Consider the following 21121-nt stretch of genomic DNA (forward strand, 5'->3'; position numbering starts at 1 on the left):
TTATATTCCACTCTATGGCTTAAAGCAGACTATGTTTCTGCTCGGTTTCGACTAGGGACCTTTCACGTCAGGAGAATGCGACAGTCACTAAAAGAACATAGTACGTGACATAATAGAGGCTGAATTTCGACAGTCTACAAAACCGTGCATTGAATGCTTAAAGGTTTGGTTACCTTGTCATTATATTCCACTCTATGGCTTAAAGCAGACTATGTTTCTGCTCGGTTTCGAACCGAGGACCTTTTGCGTGTGAAGCAAACGTGATAACCACTACACTACAGAAACGTGGACAATTCCTGCGTACGTCGTCAACCTGGCGCTGGTTTAAAACAGACCACGCAAGTATTGAATGACTTTGGCAAGAAACTTGCCAGTCACAAATTTGAAGGTATTCCAGGTCAAGTTTATTCAGGTAAGACATCTCGAACATTCATCTTAGTATGGGACTAGTCTTATGCCTTGTCTACGAAACCGTGCATTGAATGCTTAAAGGTTTGGTTACCTTGTCATTATATTCCACTCTATGGCTTAAAGCAGACTATGTTTCTGCTCGGTTTCGACTAGGGACCTTTCACGTCAGGAGAATGCGACAGTCACTAAAAGAACATAGTACGTGACATAATAGAGGCTGAATTTCGACAGTCTACAAAACCGTGCATTGAATGCTTAAAGGTTTGGTTACCTTATCGTTATATTCCACTCTATGGCTTAAAGCAGACTATGTTTCTGCTCGGTTTCGACTAGGGACCTTTCACGTCAGGAGAATGCGACAGTCACTAAAAGAACATAGCTTGTAACATAATAGAGGCTGAATTTCGGCAGTCTATAAAAACCGTGCATTGAATGCTTAAAGGTTTGGTTACCTTGTCATTATATTCCACTCTATGGCTTAAAACAGACTATGTTTCTGCTCGGTTTCGAACCGAGAACCTTTCGCGTGTGAGGCGAACGTGATAACCACTACACTAAAGAAACTCTGAATTTGGCAAGAAACTTGCCAGTCACAAATTTGAAGGTGTTCCAGGTCAAGTTTATTCAGGTGAGACATCTCGAACATTCATTTCAGTATGGGACTAGTCTTAAGCCTTGTCTACAAAACAGTGCATTGAATGCTTAAGGTTTGGTTACCTTGTCGTTATATTCCACTCTATGGCTTAAAGCAGACTATGTTTCTGCTCGGTTTCGAACCGAGGACCTTTTGCGTGTAAAGCAAACGTGATAACCACTACACTACAGAAACGTGGACAATTCCTGCGTACGTCGTCAATCTGGCGCTGGTTTAAAACAGACCACGCAAGCATTGTCTGACTTTGGCAAGAATCTTGCCAGTCACAAATTTGAAGGTATTCCAGGTCAAGTTTATTCAGGTAAGACATCTCGAACATTCATCTTAGTCTGGGACTAGTCTTAAGCCTTGTCTACGAAACCGTGCATTGAATGCTTAAAGGTTTGGTTACCTTGTCATTATATTCCACTCTATGGCTTAAAACAGACTATGTTTCTGCTCGGTTTCGAACCGAGGACCTTTTGCGTGTAAAGCAAACGTGATAACCACTACAAAACAGAAATGTGGACAATTCCTGCGTACGTCGTCAACCTGGCGCTGGTTTAAAACAGACCACGCAACTATTGTCTGACTTTGGCAAGAAACTTGCCAGTCACAAATTTGAAGGTATTCCAGGTCAAGTTTATTCAGGTAAGACATCTCGAACGTTCATCTTAGTCTGGGACTAGTCTTAAGCGTTGTCTACAAAACTGGGCATTGAATGCTTAAAGTTTTGTTTAGCTTGTAATTACGTTTAACCATATGACTTAAAGAAGGCGATTATTCTGCTCGGTTTCGACTAGGGACCTTTCACGTCAGGAGAATGCGACAGTCATTAAAAGAACATAGTACGTGACATAATAGAGGCTGAATTTGACAATCCCAAAAAGCTTTCAATCAGGCCGATACGCAGTGCAGCTACGTTTTACACCGATGGCATTTGCTCTGGTTGACGCCAAAACCTGAAAACTGTTTCTGCTCGGTCTCGAACCGAGGACCCTTCGCGTGTTAGGCCAACGTGATAACCAATACGCTACAGAAACTCTGAATTTCGCATAAATTTGCCAGTCACAAATTTTAAGGTGTTTCAGGGCAAGATTTTTCAGTTAAGAAATCTCAAACACTCATCTTAGTCTGGGACTAGTCTTAAGCCTTGTCTACGAAACCGTGCATTGAATGCTTAAAGGTTTGGTTACCTTGTCATTATATTCCACTCTATGGCATAAAGCAGACTATGTTTCTGCTCGGTTTCGAACCGAGGACCTTTTGCGTGTAAAGCAAACGTGATAACCACTACACTTCAGAAACTCTGAATTTCACATAAATTTGCCAGTAACAAATTTTAAGGTGTTTCAGGGCAAGATTTTTCAGTTAAGGAATCTCAAACAATCATCTTAGTCTGGGACTAGTCTTAAGCCTTGTCTACGAAACCGTGCATTGAATGCTTAAAGGTTTGGTTACCTTGTCATTATATTCCACTCTATGGCTTAAAGCAGACTATGTTTCTGCTCGGTTTCGACTAGGGACCTTTCACGTCAGGAGAATGCGACAGTCACTAAAAGAACATAGTACGTGACATAATAGAGGCTGAATTTCGACAGTCTACAAAACCTTGCATTGAATGCTTACCTTGTCATTATATTCCACTCTATGGCTTAAAGCAGACTATGTTTCTGCTCGGTTTCGAACCGAGGACCTTTTGCGTGTGAAGCAAACGTGATAACCACTACACTACAGAAACGTGAACAATTCCTGCGTACGTCGTCAACCTGGCGCTGGTTTAAAACAGACCACGCAAGCATTGAATGACTTTGGCAAGAAACTTGCCAGTCACAAATTTGAAGGTATTCCAGGTCAAGTTTATTCAGGTAAGACATCTCGAACATTCATCTTAGTATGGGACTAGTCTTATGCCTTGTCTACGAAACCGTGCATTGAATGCTTAAAGGTTTGGTTACCTTGTCATTATATTCCACTCTATGGCTTAAAGCAGACTATGTTTCTGCTCGGTTTCGACTAGGGACCTTTCACGTCAGGAGAATGCGACAGTCACTAAAAGAACATAGTACGTGACATAATAGAGGCTGAATTTCGACAGTCTACAAAACCGTGCATTGAATGCTTAAAGGTTTGGTTACCTTATCGTTATATTCCACTCTATGGCTTAAAGCAGACTATGTTTCTGCTCGGTTTCGACTAGGGACCTTTCACGTCAGGAGAATGCGACAGTCACTAAAAGAACATAGCTTGTAACATAATAGAGGCTGAATTTCGGCAGTCTATAAAAACCGTGCATTGAATGCTTAAAGGTTTGGTTACCTTGTCATTATATTCCACTCTATGGCTTAAAACAGACTATGTTTCTGCTCGGTTTCGAACCGAGAACCTTTCGCGTGTGAGGCGAACGTGATAACCACTACACTAAAGAAACTCTGAATTTGGCAAGAAACTTGCCAGTCACAAATTTGAAGGTGTTCCAGGTCAAGTTTATTCAGGTGAGACATCTCGAACATTCATTTCAGTATGGGACTAGTCTTAAGCCTTGTCTACAAAACAGTGCATTGAATGCTTAAGGTTTGGTTACCTTGTCGTTATATTCCACTCTATGGCTTAAAGCAGACTATGTTTCTGCTCGGTTTCGAACCGAGGACCTTTTGCGTGTAAAGCAAACGTGATAACCACTACACTACAGAAACGTGGACAATTCCTGCGTACGTCGTCAATCTGGCGCTGGTTTAAAACAGACCACGCAAGCATTGTCTGACTTTGGCAAGAAACTTGCCAGTCACAAATTTGAAGGTATTCCAGGTCAAGTTTATTCAGGTAAGACATCTCGAACATTCATCTTAGTCTGGGACTAGTCTTAAGCCTTGTCTACGAAACCGTGCATTGAATGCTTAAAGGTTTGGTTACCTTGTCATTATATTCCACTCTATGGCTTAAAACAGACTATGTTTCTGCTCGGTTTCGAACCGAGGACCTTTTGCGTGTAAAGCAAACGTGATAACCACTACAAAACAGAAATGTGGACAATTCCTGCGTACGTCGTCAACCTGGCGCTGGTTTAAAACAGACCACGCAACTATTGTCTGACTTTGGCAAGAAACTTGCCAGTCACAAATTTGAAGGTATTCCAGGTCAAGTTTATTCAGGTAAGACATCTCGAACGTTCATCTTAGTCTGGGACTAGTCTTAAGCGTTGTCTACAAAACTGGGCATTGAATGCTTAAAGTTTTGTTTAGCTTGTAATTACGTTTAACCATATGACTTAAAGAAGGCGATTATTCTGCTCGGTTTCGACTAGGGACCTTTCACGTCAGGAGAATGCGACAGTCATTAAAAGAACATAGTACGTGACATAATAGAGGCTGAATTTGACAATCCCAAAAAGCTTTCAATCAGGCCGATACGCAGTGCAGCTACGTTTTACACCGATGGCATTTGCTCTGGTTGACGCCAAAACCTGAAAACTGTTTCTGCTCGGTCTCGAACCGAGGACCCTTCGCGTGTTAGGCCAACGTGATAACCAATACGCTACAGAAACTCTGAATTTCGCATAAATTTGCCAGTCACAAATTTTAAGGTGTTTCAGGGCAAGATTTTTCAGTTAAGAAATCTCAAACACTCATCTTAGTCTGGGACTAGTCTTAAGCCTTGTCTACGAAACCGTGCATTGAATGCTTAAAGGTTTGGTTACCTTGTCATTATATTCCACTCTATGGCATAAAGCAGACTATGTTTCTGCTCGGTTTCGAACCGAGGACCTTTTGCGTGTAAAGCAAACGTGATAACCACTACACTTCAGAAACTCTGAATTTCACATAAATTTGCCAGTAACAAATTTTAAGGTGTTTCAGGGCAAGATTTTTCAGTTAAGGAATCTCAAACAATCATCTTAGTCTGGGACTAGTCTTAAGCCTTGTCTACGAAACCGTGCATTGAATGCTTAAAGGTTTGGTTACCTTGTCATTATATTCCACTCTATGGCTTAAAGCAGACTATGTTTCTGCTCGGTTTCGACTAGGGACCTTTCACGTCAGGAGAATGCGACAGTCACTAAAAGAACATAGTACGTGACATAATAGAGGCTGAATTTCGACAGTCTACAAAACCGTGCATTGAATGCTTATCTTGTCATTATATTCCACTCTATGGCTTAAAGCAGACTATGTTTCTGCTCGGTTTCGAACCGAGGACCTTTTGCGTGTGAAGCAAACGTGATAACCACTACACTACAGAAACGTGAACAATTCCTGCGTACGTCGTCAACCTGGCGCTGGTTTAAAACAGACCACGCAAGCATTGAATGACTTTGGCAAGAAACTTGCCAGTCACAAATTTGAAGGTATTCCAGGTCAAGTTTAGTCAGGTAAGACATCTCGAACATTCATCTTAGTATGGGACTAGTCTTATGCCTTGTCTACGAAACCGTGCATTGAATGCTTAAAGGTTTGGTTACCTTGTCATTATATTCCACTCTATGGCTTAAAGCAGACTATGTTTCTGCTCGGTTTCGAACCGAGGACCTTTTGCGTGTGAAGCAAACGTGATAACCACTACACTACAGAAACGTGAACAATTCCTGCGTACGTCGTCAACCTGGCGCTGGTTTAAAACAGACCACGCAAGCATTGAATGACTTTGGCAAGAAACTTGCCAGTCACAAATTTGAAGGTATTCCAGGTCAAGTTTATTCAGGTAAGACATCTCGAACATTCATCTTAGTATGGGACTAGTCTTATGCCTTGTCTACGAAACCGTGCATTGAATGCTTAAAGGTTTGGTTACCTTGTCGTTATATTCCACTCTATGGCTTAAAGCAGACTATGTTTCTGCTCGGTTTCGCCTAGGGACCTTTCACGTCAGGAGAATGCGACAGTCACTAAAAGAACATAGTACTTGACATAATAGAGGCTGAATTTCGACAGTCTACAAAACCGTGCATTGAATGCTTAAAGGTTTGGTTACCTTGTCATTATATTGCTCTCTATGGCTTAAAGCACACTATGTTACTGCTCGGTTTCGAACCGAGGACCTTTTGCGTGTGAAGCAAACGTGATAACCACTACACTACAGAAACGTGGACAATTCCTGCGTACGTCGTCAAACTGGCGCTGGTTTAAAACAGACCACCCAAGCATTGTCTGACTTTGGCAAGAAACTTGCCAGTCACAAATTTGAAGGTGCAATGCGTCAGGGGAATGCGACAGTCACTAAAAGAACATAGTACGTGACATAATAGAGGCTGAATTTCGACAGTCTACAAAACCGTGCATTGAATGCTTAAAGGTTTGGTTACCTTGTCATTATATTCCACCCTATGGCTTAAAACAGACTATGTTTCTGCTCGGTTTTGAAACGAGGACCTTTCGCGTGTTAGGCGAACGTGATAACCACTACACTACAGAAACTCTGAATTTGGCATAAATTTGCCAGTCACAAATTTTAAGGTGTTTCAGGGCAAGATTTTTCAGTTAAGGAATCTCAAGCAATCATCTTAGTCTGGGACTAGTCTTAAGCCTTGTCTACGAAACCGTGCATTGAATGCTTAAAGGTTTGGTTACCTTGTCATTATATTCCACTCTATGGCTTAAAGCAGACTATGTTTCTGCTCGGTTTCGAACCGAGGACCCTTCGCGTGTTAGGCGAACGTGATAACCAATACGCTACAGAAACTCTGAATTTCGCATAAATTTGCCAGTCACAAATTTTAAGGTGTTTCAGGGCAAGATTTTTCAGTTAAGAAATCTCAAACACTCATCCTAGTCTGGGACTAGTCTTAAGCCTTGTCTACGAAACCGTGCATTGAATGCTTAAAGGTTTGGTTACCTTGTCATTATATTCCACTCTATGGCATAAAGCAGACTATGTTTCTGCTCGGTTTCGAACCGAGGACCTTTTGCGTGTAAAGCAAACGTGATAACCACTACACTTCAGAAACTCTGAATTTCACATAAATTTGCCAGTAACAAATTTTAAGGTGTTTCAGGGCAAGATTTTTCAGTTAAGGAATCTCAAACAATCATCTTAGTCTGGGACTAGTCTTAAGCCTTGTCTACGAAACCGTGCATTGAATGCTTAAAGGTTTGGTTACCTTGTCATTATATTCCACTCTATGGCTTAAAGCAGACTATGTTTCTGCTCGGTTTCGACTAGGGACCTTTCACGTAAGAAGAATGCGACAGTCACTAAAAGAACATAGTACGTGACATAATAGAGGCTGAATTTCGACAGTCTACAAAACCGTGCATTGAATGCTTAAAGGTTTGGTTACCTTGTCATTATATTCCACTCTATGGCTTAAAGCAGACTATGTTTCTGCTCGGTTTCGAACCGAGGACCTTTCGCGTGTTAGGCGAACGTGATAACCACTACACTTCAGAAACTCTGAATTTCGCATAAATTTGCCAGTAACAAATTTTAAGGTGTTTCAGGGCAAGATTTTTCAGTTAAGGAATCTCAAACAATCATCTTAGTCTGGGACTAGTCTTAAGCCTTGTCTACGAAACCGTGCATTGAATGCTTAAAGGTTTGGTTACCTTGTCATTATATTCAACTCTATGGCTTAAAGCAGACTATGTTTCTGCTCGGTTTCGACTAGGGACCTTTCACGTCAGGAGAATGCGACAGTCACTAAAAGAACATAGTACGTGACATAATAAAGGCTGAATTTCGACAGTCTACAAAACCGTGCATTGAATGCTTAAAGGTTTGGTTACCTTGTCATTATATTCCACCCTATGGCTTAAAACAGACTATGTTTCTGCTCGGATTCGAAACGAGGACCTTTCGCGTGTTAGGCGAACGTGATAACCACTACACTACAGAAACTCTGAATTTGGCATAAATTTGCCAGTCACAAATTTTAAGGTGTTTCAGGGCAAGATTTTTCAGTTAAGGAATCTCAAGCAATCATCTTAGTCTGGGACTAGTCTTAAGCCTTGTCTACGAAACCGTGCATTGAATGCTTAAAGGTTTGGTTACCTTGTCATTATATTCAACTCTATGGCTTAAAGCAGACTATGTTTCTGCTCGGTTTCGACTAGGGACCTTTCACGTCAGGAGAATGCGACAGTCACTAAAAGAACATAGTACGTGACATAATAGAGGCTGAATTTCGACAGTCTACAAAACCGTGCATTGAATGCTTAAAGGTTTGGTTACCTTGTCATTATATTCCACTCTATGGCTTAAAGCAGACTATGTTTCTGCTCGGTTTCGAACCGAGGACCCTTCGCGTGTTAGGCGAACGTGATAACCAATACGCTACAGAAACTCTGAATTTCGCATAAATTTGCCAGTCACAAATTTTAAGGTGTTTCAGGGCAAGATTTTTCAGTTAAGAAATCTCAAACACTCATCCTAGTCTGGGACTAGTCTTAAGCCTTGTCTACGAAACCGTGCATTGAATGCTTAAAGGTTTGGTTACCTTGTCATTATATTCAACTCTATGGCTTAAAGCAGACTATGTTTCTGCTCGGTTTCGACTAGGGACCTTTCACGTCAGGAGAATGCGACAGTCACTAAAAGAACATAGTACGTGACATAATAGAGGCTGAATTTCGACAGTCTACAAAACCGTGCATTGAATGCTTAAAGGTTTGGTTACCTTGTCATTATATTCCACTCTATGGCTTAAAGCAGACTATGTTTCTGCTCGGTTTCGAAACGAGGACCCTTCGCGTGTTAGGCGAACGTGATAACCAATACGCTACAGAAACTCTGAATTTCGCATAAATTTGCCAGTCACAAATTTTAAGGTGTTTCAGGGCAAGATTTTTCAGTTAAGAAATCTCAAACACTCATCCTAGTCTGGGACTAGTCTTAAGCCTTGTCTACGAAACTGTGCATTGAATGCTTAAAGGTTTGGTTACCTTGTCATTATATTCCACTCTATGGCATAAAGCAGACTATGTTTCTGCTCGGTTTCGAACCGAGGACCTTTTGCGTGTAAAGCAAACGTGATAACCACTACACTACAGAAACGTGAACAATTCCTGCGTACGTCGTCAACCTGGCGCTGGTTTAAAACAGACCACGCAAGTATTGAATGACTTTGGCAAGAAACTTGCCAGTCACAAATTTGAAGGTATTCCAGGTCAAGTTTATTCAGGTAAGACATCTCGAACATTCATCTTAGTATGGGACTAGTCTTATGCCTTGTCTACGAAACCGTGCATTGAATGCTTAAAGGTTTGGTTACCTTGTCATTATATTCCACTCTATGGCTTAAAGCAGACTATGTTTCTGCTCGGTTTCGACTAGGGACCTTTCACGTCAGGAGAATGCGACAGTCACTAAAAGAACATAGTACGTGACATAATAGAGGCTGAATTTCGACAGTCTACAAAACCGTGCATTGAATGCTTAAAGGTTTGGTTACCTTATCGTTATATTCCACACTATGGCTTAAAGCAGACTATGTTTCTGCTCGGTTTCGACTAGGGACCTTTCACGTCAGGAGAATGCGACAGTCACTAAAAGAACATAGCTTGTAACATAATAGAGGCTGAATTTCGGCAGTCTATAAAAACCGTGCATTGAATGCTTAAAGGTTTGGTTACCTTGTCATTATATTCCACTCTATGGCTTAAAGCAGACTATGTTTCTGCTCGGTTTCGAAACGAGGACCTTTCGCGTGTTAGGCGAACGTGATAACCACTACACTACAGAAACGTGGACAATTCCTGCGTACGTCGTCAAACTGGCGCTGGTTTAAAACAGACCACCCAAGCATTGTCTGACTTTGGCAAGAAACTTGCCAGTCACAAATTTGAAGGTGCAATGCGTCAGGGGAATGCGACAGTCACTAAAAGAACATAGTACGTGACATAATAGAGGCTGAATTTCGACAGTCTACAAAACCGTGCATTGAATGCTTAAAGGTTTGGTTACCTTGTCATTATATTCCACTCTATGGCTTAAAACAGACTATGTTTCTGCTCGGTTTCGAAACGAGGACCTTTCGCGTGTTAGGCGAACGTGATAACCACTACACTACAGAAACTCTGAATTTGGCATAAATTTGCCAGTCACAAATTTTAAGGTGTTTCAGGGCAAGATTTTTCAGTTAAGGAATCTCAAACAATCATCTTAGTCTGGGACTAGTCTTAAGCCTTGTCTACGAAACCGTGCATTGAATGCTTAAAGGTTTGGTTACCTTGTCATTATATTCCACTCTATGGCTTAAAGCAGACTATGTTTCTGCTCGGTTCGAACCGAGGACCTTTCGCGTGTTAGGCGAACGTGATAACCACTACACTTCAGAAACTCTGAATTTCGCATAAATTTGCCAGTAACAAAATTTAAGGTGTTTCAGGGCAAGATTTTTCAGTTAAGGAATCTCAAACAATCATCTTAGTCTGGGACTAGTCTTAAGCCTTGTCTACGAAACCGTGCATTGAATGCTTAAAGGTTTGGTTACCTTGTCATTATATTCAACTCTATGGCTTAAAGCAGACTATGTTTCTGCTCGGTTTCGACTAGGGACCTTTCACGTCAGGAGAATGCGACAGTCACTAAAAGAACATAGTACGTGACATAATAAAGGCTGAATTTCGACAGTCTACAAAACCGTGCATTGAATGCTTAAAGGTTTGGTTACCTTGTCATTATATTCCACCCTATGGCTTAAAACAGACTATGTTTCTGCTCGGATTCGAAACGAGGACCTTTCGCGTGTTAGGCGAACGTGATAACCACTACACTACAGAAACTCTGAATTTGGCATAAATTTGCCAGTCACAAATTTTAAGGTGTTTCAGGGCAAGATTTTTCAGTTAAGGAATCTCAAGCAATCATCTTAGTCTGGGACTAGTCTTAAGCCTTGTCTACGAAACCGTGCATTGAATGCTTAAAGGTTTGGTTACCTTGTCATTATATTCAACTCTATGGCTTAAAGCAGACTATGTTTCTGCTCGGTTTCGACTAGGGACCTTTCACGTCAGGAGAATGCGACAGTCACTAAAAGAACATAGTACGTGACATAATAGAGGCTGAATTTCGACAGTCTACAAAACCGTGCATTGAATGCTTAAAGGTTTGGTTACCTTGTCATTATATTCCACTCTATGGCTTAAAGCAGACTATGTTTCTGCTCGGTTTCGAACCGAGGACCCTTCGCGTGTTAGGCGAACGTGATAACCAATACGCTACAGAAACTCTGAATTTCGCATAAATTTGCCAGTCACAAATTTTAAGGTGTTTCAGGGCAAGATTTTTCAGTTAAGAAATCTCAAACACTCATCCTAGTCTGGGACTAGTCTTAAGCCTTGTCTACGAAACCGTGCATTGAATGCTTAAAGGTTTGGTTACCTTGTCATTATATTCAACTCTATGGCTTAAAGCAGACTATGTTTCTGCTCGGTTTCGACTAGGGACCTTTCACGTCAGGAGAATGCGACAGTCACTAAAAGAACATAGTACGTGACATAATAGAGGCTGAATTTCGACAGTCTACAAAACCGTGCATTGAATGCTTAAAGGTTTGGTTACCTTGTCATTATATTCCACTCTATGGCTTAAAGCAGACTATGTTTCTGCTCGGTTTCGAAACGAGGACCCTTCGCGTGTTAGGCGAACGTGATAACCAATACGCTACAGAAACTCTGAATTTCGCATAAATTTGCCAGTCACAAATTTTAAGGTGTTTCAGGGCAAGATTTTTCAGTTAAGAAATCTCAAACACTCATCCTAGTCTGGGACTAGTCTTAAGCCTTGTCTACGAAACCGTGCATTGAATGCTTAAAGGTTTGGTTACCTTGTCATTATATTCCACTCTATGGCTTAAAGCAGACTATGTTTCTGCTCGGTTTCGACTAGGGACCTTTCACGTCAGGAGAATGCGACAGTCACTAAAAGAACATAGTACGTGACATAATAGAGGCTGAATTTCGACAGTCTACAAAACCGTGCATTGAATGCTTAAAGGTTTGGTTACCTTGTCATTATATTCCACTCTATGGCTTAAAACAGACTATGTTTCTGCTCGGTTTCGACTAGGGACCTTTGACGTCAGGAGAATGCGACAGTCACTAAAAGAACATAGTACGTGACATAATAGAGGCTGAATTTCGACAGTCTACAAAACCGTGCATTGAATGCTTAAAGGTTTGGTTACCTTGTCATTATATTCCACTCTATGGCTTAAAACAGATTATGTTTCTGCTCGGTTTCGAACCGAGGACCTTTCGCGTGTGAGGCGAACGTGATAACCACTACACTACAGAAACTCTGAATTTGGCAAGAAACTTGCCAGACACAAATTTGAAGGTGTTCCAGGTCAAGTTTATTCAGGTGAGACATCTCGAACATTCATTTCAGTATGGGACTAGTCTTAAGCCTTGTCTACAAAACAGTGCATTGAATGCTTAAGGTTTGGTTACCTTGTCGTTATATTCCACTCTATAGCTTAAAGCAGACTATGTTTCTGCTCGGTTTCGACTAGGGACCTTTCACGTCAGGAGAATGCGACAGTCACTAAAAGAACATAGTACTTGACATAATAGAGGCTGAATTTCGACAGTCTACAAAACCGTGCATTGAATGCTTAAAGGTTTGGTTACCTTGTCATTATATTGCTCTCTATGGCTTAAAGCACACTATGTTTCTGCTCGGTTTCGAACCGAGGTCCTTTTGCGTGTGAAGCAAACGTGATAACCACTACACTACAGAAACGTGTACAATTCCTGCGTACGTCGTCAAACTGGCGCTGGTTTAAAACAGACCACGCAAGCATTGTCTGACTTTGGCAAGAAACTTGCCAGTCACAAATTTGAAGGTGCAATGCGTCAGGGGAATGCGACAGTCACTAAAAGAACATAGTACGTGACATAATAGAGGCTGAATTTCGACAGTCTACAAAACCGTGCATTGAATGCTTAAAGGTTTGGTTACCTTGTCATTATATTCCACTCTATGGCTTAAAGCAGACTCTGTTTCTGCTCGGTTTCGAACCGAGGACCTTTCGCGTGTTAGGCGAACGTGATAACCACTACACTACAGAAACTCTGAATTTCGCATAAATTTGCCAGTAACACATTTTAAGGTGTTTCAGGGCAAGATTTTTCAGTTAAGGAATCTCAAACAATCATCTTAGTCTGGGACTAGTCTTAAGCCTTGTCTACGAAACCGTGCATTGAATGCTTAAAGTTTTGTTTAGCTTGTAATTACGTTTAACCATATGGCTTAAAGAAGGCGATTATTCTGCTCGGTTTCGACTAGGGACCTTTCACGTCAGGAGAATGCGACAGTCACTAAAAGAACATAGTACGTGACATAATAGAGCTGAATTTGACAATCCCAAAAAGCTTTCAATCAGGCCGATACGCATTGCAGCTACGTTTTACACTGATGGCATTTGCTCTGGTTGACGCCAAAACCTGAAAACTGTTTCTGCTCGGTCTCGAACCGAGGACCTTTCGCGTGTTAGGCGAACGTGATAACCAATACACTACAGAAACTCTGAATTTCGCATAAATTTGCCAGTAACAAATTTTAAGGTGTTTCAGGGCAAGATTTTTCAGTTAAGAAATCTCAAACACTCATCTTAGTCTGGGACTAGTCTTAAGCCTTGTCTACGAAACCGTGCATTGAATGCTTAAAGGTTTGGTTACCTTGTCATTATATTCCACTCTATGGCATAAAGCAGACTATGTTTCAGCTCGGTTTCGAACCGAGGACCTTTTGCGTGTAAAGCAAACGTGATAACCACTACACTTCAGAAACTCTGAATTTCACATAAATTTGCCAGTAACAAATTTTAAGGTGTTTCAGGGCAAGATTTTTCAGTTAAGGAATCTCAAACAATCATCTTAGTCTGGGACTAGTCTTAAGCCTTGTCTACGAAACCGTGCATTGAATGCTTAAAGGTTTGGTTACCTTGTCATTATATTCAACTCTATGGCTTAAAGCAGACTATGTTTCTGCTCGGTTTCGACTAGGGACCTTTCACGTCAGGAGAATGCGACAGTCACTAAAAGAACATAGTACGTGACATAATAGAGCTGAATTTGACAATCCCAAAAAGCTTTCAATCAGGCCGATACGCATTGCAGCTACGTTTTACACTGATGGCATTTGCTCTGGTTGACGCCAAAACCTGAAAACTGTTTCTGCTCGGTCTCGAACCGAGGACCTTTCGCGTGTTAGGCGAACGTGATAACCAATACACTACAGAAACTCTGAATTTCGCATAAATTTGCCAGTAACAAATTTTAAGGTGTTTCAGGGCAAGATTTTTCAGTTAAGAAATCTCAAACACTCATCTTAGTCTGGGACTAGTCTTAAGCCTTGTCTACGAAACCGTGCATTGAATGCTTAAAGGTTTGGTTACCTTGTCATTATATTCCACTCTATGGCATAAAGCAGACTATGTTTCAGCTCGGTTTCGAACCGAGGACCTTTTGCGTGTAAAGCAAACGTGATAACCACTACACTTCAGAAACTCTGAATTTCACATAAATTTGCCAGTAACAAATTTTAAGGTGTTTCAGGGCAAGATTTTTCAGTTAAGGAATCTCAAACAATCATCTTAGTCTGGGACTAGTCTTAAGCCTTGTCTACGAAACCGTGCATTGAATGCTTAAAGGTTTGGTTACCTTGTCATTATATTCAACTCTATGGCTTAAAGCAGACTATGTTTCTGCTCGGTTTCGACTAGGGACCTTTCACGTCAGGAGAATGCGACAGTCACTAAAAGAACATAGTACGTGACATAATAGAGGCTGAATTTCGACAGTCTACAAAACCGTGCATTGAATGCTTAAAGGTTTGGTTACCTTGTCATTATATTCCACTCTATGGCTTAAAGCAGACTATGTTTCTGCTCGGTTTCGAACCGAGGACCCTTCGCGTGTTAGGCGAACGTGATAACCAATACGCTACAGAAACTCTGAATTTCGCATAAATTTGCCAGTCACAAATTTTAAGGTGTTTCAGGGCAAGATTTTTCAGTTAAGAAATCTCAAACACTCATCCTAGTCTGGGACTAGTCTTAAGCCTTGTCTACGAAACCGTGCATTGAATGCTTAAAGGTTTGGTTACCTTGTCATTATATTCAACTCTATGGCTTAAAGCAGACTATGTTTCTGCTCGGTTTCGACTAGGGACCTTTCACGTCAGGAGAATGCGACAGTCACTAAAAGAACATAGTACGTGACATAATAGAGGCTGAATTTCGACAGTCTACAAAACCGTGCATTGAATGCTTAAAGGTTTGGTTACCTTGTCATTATATTCCACTCTATGGCTTAAAGCAGACTATGTTTCTGCTCGGTTTCGAAACGAGGACCCTTCGCGTGTTAGGCGAACGTGATAACCAATACGCTACAGAAACTCTGAATTTCGCATAAATTTGCCAGTAACAAAATTTAAGGTGTTTCAGGGCAAGATTTTTCAGTTAAGGAATCTCAAACAATCATCTTAGTCTGGGACTAGTCTTAAGCCTTGTCTACGAAACCGTACATTGAATGCTTAAAGGTTTGGTTACCTTGTCATTATATTCCACTCTATGGCTTAAAGCAGACTATGTTTCTGCTCGGTTTCGACTAGGGACCTTTCACGTCAGGAGAATGCGACAGTCACTAAAAGAACATAGTACGTGACATAATAGAGGCTGAATTTCGACAGTCTACAAAACCGTGCATTGAATGCTTAAAGGTTTGGTTACCTTGTCATTATATTCCACTCTATGGCTTAAAACAGACTATGTTTCTGCTCGGTTTCGACTAGGGACCTTTGACGTCAGGAGAATGCGACAGTCACTAAAAGAACATAGTACGTGACATAATAGAGGCTGAATTTCGACAGTCTACAAAACCGTGCATTGAATGCTTAAAGGTTTGGTTACCTTGTCATTATATTCCACTCTATGGCTTAAAACAGATTATGTTTCTGCTCGGTTTCGAACCGAGGACCTTTCGCGTGTGAGGCGAACGTGATAACCACTACACTACAGAAACTCTGAATTTGGCAAGAAACTTGCCAGACACAAATTTGAAGGTGTTCCAGGTCAAGTTTATTCAGGTGAGACATCTCGAACATTCATTTCAGTATGGGACTAGTCTTAAGCCTTGTCTACAAAACAGTGCATTGAATGCTTAAGGTTTGGTTACCTTGTCGTTATATTCCACTCTATAGCTTAAAGCAGACTATGTTTCTGCTCGGTTTCGACTAGGGACCTTTCACGTCAGGAGAATGCGACAGTCACTAAAAGAACATAGTACTTGACATAATAGAGGCTGAATTTCGACAGTCTACAAAACCGTGCATTGAATGCTTAAAGGTTTGGTTACCTTGTCATTATATTGCTCTCTATGGCTTAAAGCACACTATGTTTCTGCTCGGTTTCGAACCGAGGTCCTTTTGCGTGTGAAGCAAACGTGATAACCACTACACTACAGAAACGTGTACAATTCCTGCGTACGTCGTCAAACTGGCGCTGGTTTAAAACAGACCACGCAAGCATTGTCTGACTTTGGCAAGAAACTTGCCAGTCACAAATTTGAAGGTGCAATGCGTCAGGGGAATGCGACAGTCACTAAAAGAACATAGTACGTGACATAATAGAGGCTGAATTTCGACAGTCTACAAAACCGTGCATTGAATGCTTAAAGGTTTGGTTACCTTGTCATTATATTCCACTCTATGGCTTAAAGCAGACTCTGTTTCTGCTCGGTTTCGAACCGAGGACCTTTCGCGTGTTAGGCGAACGTGATAACCACTACACTACAGAAACTCTGAATTTCGCATAAATTTGCCAGTAACACATTTTAAGGTGTTTCAGGGCAAGATTTTTCAGTTAAGGAATCTCAAACAATCATCTTAGTCTGGGACTAGTCTTAAGCCTTGTCTACGAAACCGTGCATTGAATGCTTAAAGTTTTGTTTAGCTTGTAATTACGTTTAACCATATGGCTTAAAGAAGGCGATTATTCTGCTCGGTTTCGACTAGGGACCTTTCACGTCAGGAGAATGCGACAGTCACTAAAAGAACATAGTACGTGACATAATAGAGCTGAATTTGACAATCCCAAAAAGCTTTCAATCAGGCCGATACGCATTGCAGCTACGTTTTACACTGATGGCATTTGCTCTGGTTGACGCCAAAACCTGAAAACTGTTTCTGCTCGGTCTCGAACCGAGGACCTTTCGCGTGTTAGGCGAACGTGATAACCAATACACTACAGAAACTCTGAATTTCGCATAAATTTGCCAGTAACAAATTTTAAGGTGTTTCAGGGCAAGATTTTTCAGTTAAGAAATCTCAAACACTCATCTTAGTCTGGGACTAGTCTTAAGCCTTGTCTACGAAACCGTGCATTGAATGCTTAAAGGTTTGGTTACCTTGTCATTATATTCCACTCTATGGCATAAAGCAGACTATGTTTCAGCTCGGTTTCGAACCGAGGACCTTTTGCGTGTAAAGCAAACGTGATAACCACTACACTTCAGAAACTCTGAATTTCACATAAATTTGCCAGTAACAAATTTTAAGGTGTTTCAGGGCAAGATTTTTCAGTTAAGGAATCTCAAACAATCATCTTAGTCTGGGACTAGTCTTAAGCCTTGTCTACGAAACCGTGCATTGAATGCTTAAAGGTTTGGTTACCTTGTCATTATATTCCACTCTATGGCTTAAAGCAGACTATGTTTCTGCTCGGTTTCGACTAGGGACCTTTCACGTCAGGAGAATGCGACAGTCAATAAAAGAACATAGTACGTGACATAATAGAGGCTGAATTTCGACAGTCTACAAAACCGTGCATTGAATGCTTAAAGGTTTGGTTACCTTGTCATTATATTCCACTCTATGGCTTAAAGCAGACTATGTTTCTGCTCGGTTTCGAACCGAGGACCTTTTGCGTGTAAAGCAAACGTGATAACCACTACACTACAGAAACATGGACAATTCCTGCGTACGTCGTCAACCTGGCGCTGGTTTAAAACAGACCACGCAAGTATTGAATGACTTTGGCAAGAAACTTGCCAGTCACAAATTTGAAGGTATTCCAGGTCAAGTTTATTCAGGTAAGACATCTCGAACATTCATCTTAGTATGGGACTAGTCTTATGCCTTGTCTACGAAACCGTGCATTGAATGCTTAAAGGTTTGGTTACCTTGTCATTATATTCCACTCTATGGCTTAAAGCAGACTATGTTTCTGCTCGGTTTCGACTAGGGACCTTTCACGTAAGAAGAATGCGACAGTCACTAAAAGAACATAGTACGTGACATAATAGAGGCTGAATTTCGACAGTCTACAAAACCGTGCATTGAATGCTTAAAGGTTTGGTTACCTTGTCATTATATTCCACTCTATGGCTTAAAGCAGACTATGTTTCTGCTCGGTTTCGAACCGAGGACCTTTCGCGTGTTAGGCGAACGTGATAACCACTACACTTCAGAAACTCTGAATTTCGCATAAATTTGCCAGTAACAAATTTTAAGGTGTTTCAGGGCAAGATTTTTCAGTTAAGGAATCTCAAACAATCATCTTAGTCTGGGACTAGTCTTAAGCCTTGTCTACGAAACCGTGCATTGAATGCTTAAAGGTTTGGTTACCTTGTCATTATATTCAACTCTATGGCTTAAAGCAGACTATGTTTCTGCTCGGTTTCGACTAGGGACCTTTCACGTCAGGAGAATGCGACAGTCACTAAAAGAACATAGTACGTGACATAATAAAGGCTGAATTTCGACAGTCTACAAAACCGTGCATTGAATGCTTAAAGGTTTGGTTACCTTGTCATTATATTCCACCCTATGGCTTAAAACAGACTATGTTTCTGCTCGGATTCGAAACGAGGACCTTTCGCGTGTTAGGCGAACGTGATAACCACTACACTACAGAAACTCTGAATTTGGCATAAATTTGCCAGTCACAAATTTTAAGGTGTTTCAGGGCAAGATTTTTCAGTTAAGGAATCTCAAGCAATCATCTTAGTCTGGGACTAGTCTTAAGCCTTGTCTACGAAACCGTGCATTGAATGCTTAAAGGTTTGGTTACCTTGTCATTATATTCAACTCTATGGCTTAAAGCAGACTATGTTTCTGCTCGGTTTCGACTAGGGACCTTTCACGTCAGGAGAATGCGACAGTCACTAAAAGAACATAGTACGTGACATAATAGAGGCTGAATTTCGACAGTCTACAAAACCGTGCATTGAATGCTTAAAGGTTTGGTTACCTTGTCATTATATTCCACTCTATGGCTTAAAGCAGACTATGTTTCTGCTCGGTTTCGAACCGAGGACCCTTCGCGTGTTAGGCGAACGTGATAACCAATACGCTACAGAAACTCTGAATTTCGCATAAATTTGCCAGTCACAAATTTTAAGGTGTTTCAGGGCAAGATTTTTCAGTTAAGAAATCTCAAACACTCATCCTAGTCTGGGACTAGTCTTAAGCCTTGTCTACGAAACCGTGCATTGAATGCTTAAAGGTTTGGTTACCTTGTCATTATATTCCACTCTATGGCTTAAAGCAGACTATGTTTCTGCTCGGTTTCGAACCGAGGACCTTTTGCGTGTAAAGCAAACGTGATAACCACTACACTACAGAAACATGGACAATTCCTGCGTACGTCGTCAACCTGGCGCTGGTTTAAAACAGACCACGCAAGTATTGAATGACTTTGGCAAGAAACTTGCCAGTCACAAATTTGAAGGTATTCCAGGTCAAGTTTATTCAGGTAAGACATCTCGAACATTCATCTTAGTATGGGACTAGTCTTATGCCTTGTCTACGAAACCGTGCATTGAATGCTTAAAGGTTTGGTTACCTTGTCATTATATTCCACTCTATGGCTTAAAGCAGACTATGTTTCTGCTCGGTTTCGACTAGGGACCTTTCACGTCAGGAGAATGCGACAGTCACTAAAAGAACATAGCTTGTAACATAATAGAGGCTGAATTTCGGCAGTCTATAAAAACCGTGCATTGAATGCTTAAAGGTTTGGTTACCTTGTCATTATATTCCACTCTATGGCTTAAAACAGACTATGTTTCTGCTCGGTTTCGAACCGAGGACCTTTCGCGTGTGAGGCGAACGTGATAACCACTACACTACAGAAACTCTGAATTTGGCAAGAAACTTGCCAGACACAAATTTGAAGGTGTTCCAGGTCAAGTTTATTCAGGTGAGACATCTTGAACATTCATTTCAGTATGGGACTAGTCTTAAGCCTTGTCTACAAAACAGTGCATTGAATGCTTAAGGTTTGGTTACCTTGTCGTTATATTCCACTCTATGGCTTAAAGCAGACTATGTTTCTGCTCGGTTTCGACTAGGGACCTTTCACGTCAGGAGAATGCGACAGTCACTAAAAGAACATAGTACTTGACATAATAGAGGCTGAATTTCGACAGTCTACAAAACCGTGCATTGAATGCTTAAAGGTTTGGTTACCTTGTCATTATATTGCTCTCTATGGCTTAAAGCACACTATGTTTCTGCTCGGTTTCGAACCGAGGACCTTTTGCGTGTGAAGCAAACGTGATAACCACTACACTACAGAAACGTGTACAATTCCTGCGTACGTCGTCAAACTGGCGCTGGTTTAAAACAGACCACGCAAGCATTGTCTGACTTTGGCAAGAAACTTGCCAGTCACAAATATGAAGGTGCAATGCGTCAGGGGAATGCGACAGTCACTAAAAGAACATAGTACGTGACATAATAGAGGCTGAATTTCGACAGTCTACAAAACCGTGCATTGAATGCTTAAAGGTTTGGTTACCTTGTCATTATATTCCACTCTATGGTTTAAAGCAGACTCTGTTTCTGCTCGGTTTCGAACCGGGGACCTTTCGCGTGTTAGGCGAACGTGATAACCACTACACTACAGAAACTCTGAATTTCGCATAAATTTGCCAGTAACACATTTTAAGGTGTTTCAGGGCAAGATTTTTCAGTTAAGGAATCTCAAACAATCATCTTAGTCTGGGACTAGTCTTAAGCCTTGTCTACGAAACCGTGCATTGAATGCTTAAAGGTTTGGTTACCTTGTCATTATATTCCACTCTATGGCATAAAGCAGACTATGTTTCTGCTCGGTTTCGAACCGAGGACCTTTTG

The 21121-nt window shown here is 41.1% G+C and overlaps 10 non-coding genes across 10 annotated transcripts; all 10 read right to left on the reverse strand.

Annotated features, from left to right (window-relative positions):
* Window positions 1-1167: 1167 nt before the first annotated feature.
* On the reverse strand, window positions 1168-1240 carry trnav-uac (transfer RNA valine (anticodon UAC)). Its single transcript has one exon. It is a non-coding gene; the product is annotated as a tRNA-Val (tRNA).
* Window positions 1241-3668: 2428 nt separating this feature from the next.
* Window positions 3669-3741, reverse strand: trnav-uac (transfer RNA valine (anticodon UAC)). Its single transcript has one exon. It is a non-coding gene; the product is annotated as a tRNA-Val (tRNA).
* A 5217-nt stretch (window positions 3742-8958) lies between these two features.
* Window positions 8959-9031, reverse strand: trnav-uac (transfer RNA valine (anticodon UAC)). The gene has a single exon. It is a non-coding gene; the product is annotated as a tRNA-Val (tRNA).
* Window positions 9032-12203: 3172 nt separating this feature from the next.
* On the reverse strand, window positions 12204-12276 carry trnav-cac (transfer RNA valine (anticodon CAC)). The gene has a single exon. It is a non-coding gene; the product is annotated as a tRNA-Val (tRNA).
* A 703-nt stretch (window positions 12277-12979) lies between these two features.
* Window positions 12980-13052, reverse strand: trnav-aac (transfer RNA valine (anticodon AAC)). The gene has a single exon. It is a non-coding gene; the product is annotated as a tRNA-Val (tRNA).
* Window positions 13053-15932: 2880 nt separating this feature from the next.
* trnav-cac (transfer RNA valine (anticodon CAC)) lies at window positions 15933-16005 on the reverse strand. Its single transcript has one exon. It is a non-coding gene; the product is annotated as a tRNA-Val (tRNA).
* Window positions 16006-16708: 703 nt separating this feature from the next.
* trnav-aac (transfer RNA valine (anticodon AAC)) lies at window positions 16709-16781 on the reverse strand. The gene has a single exon. It is a non-coding gene; the product is annotated as a tRNA-Val (tRNA).
* A 1091-nt stretch (window positions 16782-17872) lies between these two features.
* Window positions 17873-17945, reverse strand: trnav-uac (transfer RNA valine (anticodon UAC)). Its single transcript has one exon. It is a non-coding gene; the product is annotated as a tRNA-Val (tRNA).
* A 1591-nt stretch (window positions 17946-19536) lies between these two features.
* Window positions 19537-19609, reverse strand: trnav-uac (transfer RNA valine (anticodon UAC)). Its single transcript has one exon. It is a non-coding gene; the product is annotated as a tRNA-Val (tRNA).
* A 437-nt stretch (window positions 19610-20046) lies between these two features.
* On the reverse strand, window positions 20047-20119 carry trnav-cac (transfer RNA valine (anticodon CAC)). The gene has a single exon. It is a non-coding gene; the product is annotated as a tRNA-Val (tRNA).
* Between the last annotated feature and the right edge of the window lie 1002 nt (window positions 20120-21121).

The sequence above is a fragment of the Triplophysa dalaica genome, chromosome 5 (assembly GCF_015846415.1).
Source record: "Triplophysa dalaica isolate WHDGS20190420 chromosome 5, ASM1584641v1, whole genome shotgun sequence".
Classification (NCBI taxonomy): domain Eukaryota; kingdom Metazoa; phylum Chordata; class Actinopteri; order Cypriniformes; family Nemacheilidae; genus Triplophysa; species Triplophysa dalaica.